The following is a 2,800-nucleotide window of genomic DNA, read 5'->3' as shown; positions in this document are numbered from 1 at the left end:
AAGCTATCTAAGGATGGTACTATAGAACGCCACCTCAAGGTAGGCCTAGTGGCGCCATCTCTTGGTCAGGCCGGAAACTTATCAATCCACCCTCGTATCATAACAACTTTTTGAATTTTCTTGATAAATCAAATTTAAATCAAAATTCACAATCACCAAATTACTGTTGTCGATACTTTCACCTTTAGTTTTAAAAAGTCTGTGCAGAAAGGTCGAGCGTGAAGCGCAAGAAACAAACCAGCGAACATGGTTACAAAACAGATCTGTAACTGTTTTAGAACAGAAAAAGAACTTGTTCTAGAACAGGTTAGTAACAGTTTACGAACACGCGAGTAACCATGTCACCCCCATACGCTAGAACAATTCTGTAACAGTTCTAGAACGCTGTAACAACCGATCTGTAACATTTTGAGAACATTTCTAGAACAATTATAGAACTCAATTACAAATTTTGTATCGCAAATCTTTAACATCAGACCTAGAACGCTGTGACAATCGATCTGTAACAACTCCAGAACTTTGGTACGCTGCATTGTAAAAAGTGTAGAACAATTCTATAATAGTTCTATAACAATTCTATAACAGTTCTAGAATTGTTATTTATAAAATATGGAATAGTGTTATGTATCCCTCACAGCAATATGATATCCCGGAATATTCTATTTGACCCCATTTATGTCCCGGATTATTCTAGGGATAACCCGTCGGAATATCCCGGTATTAAGAAGGTTTGCATTAAAAAGTATTGAAAAATCACATTCATCCAGTGGAAACGTGAGAAATATTGAATACTTCTGGATCCCGGTTTTGTCCTCCCGTTTTGAATCTTCACGACGGTTAAAGTTATCTCTTGAATTCAATCCCTTTCTGTACCTAGCATTAATGTCAGCAGTACTTTTCACACAGAAGGTTCTGGCGAAAAAGAATTTTTTTGAATTTTTATCATGATTTTATATTTTTATAATTGCTACTATCTGAACAAAGCGAACATTTTACGATAAAGAGATGTATTCTTGTATACAATCTTGCTATATTTGGTAAATTTCATGTTTTTGGAGCTCGTTCTAATGCTTCTAAAGAAAATGGTATTTTTAATTTATTGAAGGTTACGTCTCGAAGCTCCAAACGGCTCCGAAGGGATTGGTTTCTTATTATTTCCGCCGCCTAATGAGGTTTAAAAAATGAAGGACAGAAACGGCCTTCTTAGGGATTTAAAATTTTTAATACATTTTAATGCAAGGATTCTTACCGGGATCCTGCGAGGCGGAAAGTTTGATATCCCCAATTCCTCATGGATATGTTTTGATCCGGGATAGCGCGTACGCAGTCACGACTAACAAAAATTATAAGTCCGAGATATCTACACTAGGGATATTCATAAGGGTCAGCTCGACCATAGTGTTAGCGAACTAAGCTTTGTTCCTAATTTGTTCTAGAACACACTTGTAACAGGGTTTTAGAACTTCCGTATAACACTGTTACGGCACAGTTCTAAAATAAACATGAAACAAATATTATAGAGCGCCTGTGATCAGTTTGTTCTAGAACAGTTCCATAGAAACTGTTACAGAACAGTGCTGTCACATAGTTCGAGAACAGTTCTGTCACAATTTTGTCACATTGTTCTAGAACACTGTCATCTTTTTGTTCTAGAATAGTTCGGTCACAATTTTGTCACAGTGTTCTAAAACGCTGTTACCATTTTGTTCTAGAACAGTTCTGTCACCTTCTTGTAACAACGCTCTCAAACTTGCGAGCGATGAGAATGTGCCCGTGATGCGGGCAGATTTTTGTTGAAAATTTATCTTTTTCGATAGAAATTTATTCTTCTTGGTTGAAAATTATACTACTTCTTTGAAAATTTACATTTGATCAGAGCATTAATTTTTTACTGCAAATTTAACAATTATTTTTTTAGTTGAAAATTGATCTGTTTTGGCTAAAAATTCAAATATTTGTTGAAAATCCAACTTTTTTTGGTAGAAAAATACTCTTGTTAGTTGAAGCTTCATCTTTTAGGTTGAAAATCTAATTATTTTATTAAAAATTCGTCTCTATTTTGATTGGGAGTTTATTTTACTAATTGGAAATTTAACTATTTTATTTTTTGAAGAAAATTTATCTTTGTAGTTTGAAACTCATGTATTTGGCTGCAAATTAAATTTTTTTAGTTGAAAATTCATCCTTTGAGTTTAAAATTCATCATTGCGTTTAAAAATTAATTTCTTTGATTGAAAATTCGTTTCTTTTTAGTTTAAAATTAATTTTTGTGACTAAAGTTTTAAATATTCGCTTTTGATTAAAAATGTATACCTTTAGTTAAAAATTAATTAATTTTGCTAAAAACTAGTTTTTTTGTTGTTCAAAATTTTACTTCTCTAACTGCAAATTAAATTATCCTATTTTTTGTAAGCAAAATCTTTTGTAGTTGAAAATTTATATATGTTATTGAAACTGAATCTTGTTTGATAGAAAATTCATCCTCTGGGTTTAAAATTAAATTATTTTGTTGAGAATTTATTATTTTTATTTGAAAATTGATTGCTTCAACTGAAAATTCAATTCTTCTATTTTTGGTTGAAAAATTATTTTTTTATGAAGAAAACTATTTTATTGAAAATATTCATAAATTCTCATTAAATTTTCAAAGCACATTAAATTCGAGCTTATTCTCATGCTTATGAGAACTTCTTCGAACACTTAAACTCTTTATAACACTATACTTGGTATTACAAGGTGACAATTGAGAAAGTGAATTTATTACATTCAAGTTGCAATTCAAATTTTACATATTTTTAGC

The sequence above is a fragment of the Belonocnema kinseyi genome, chromosome 8 (assembly GCF_010883055.1).
Source record: "Belonocnema kinseyi isolate 2016_QV_RU_SX_M_011 chromosome 8, B_treatae_v1, whole genome shotgun sequence".
NCBI lineage: Eukaryota > Metazoa > Arthropoda > Insecta > Hymenoptera > Cynipidae > Belonocnema > Belonocnema kinseyi.
This window is presented reverse-complemented; position numbering follows the sequence as displayed.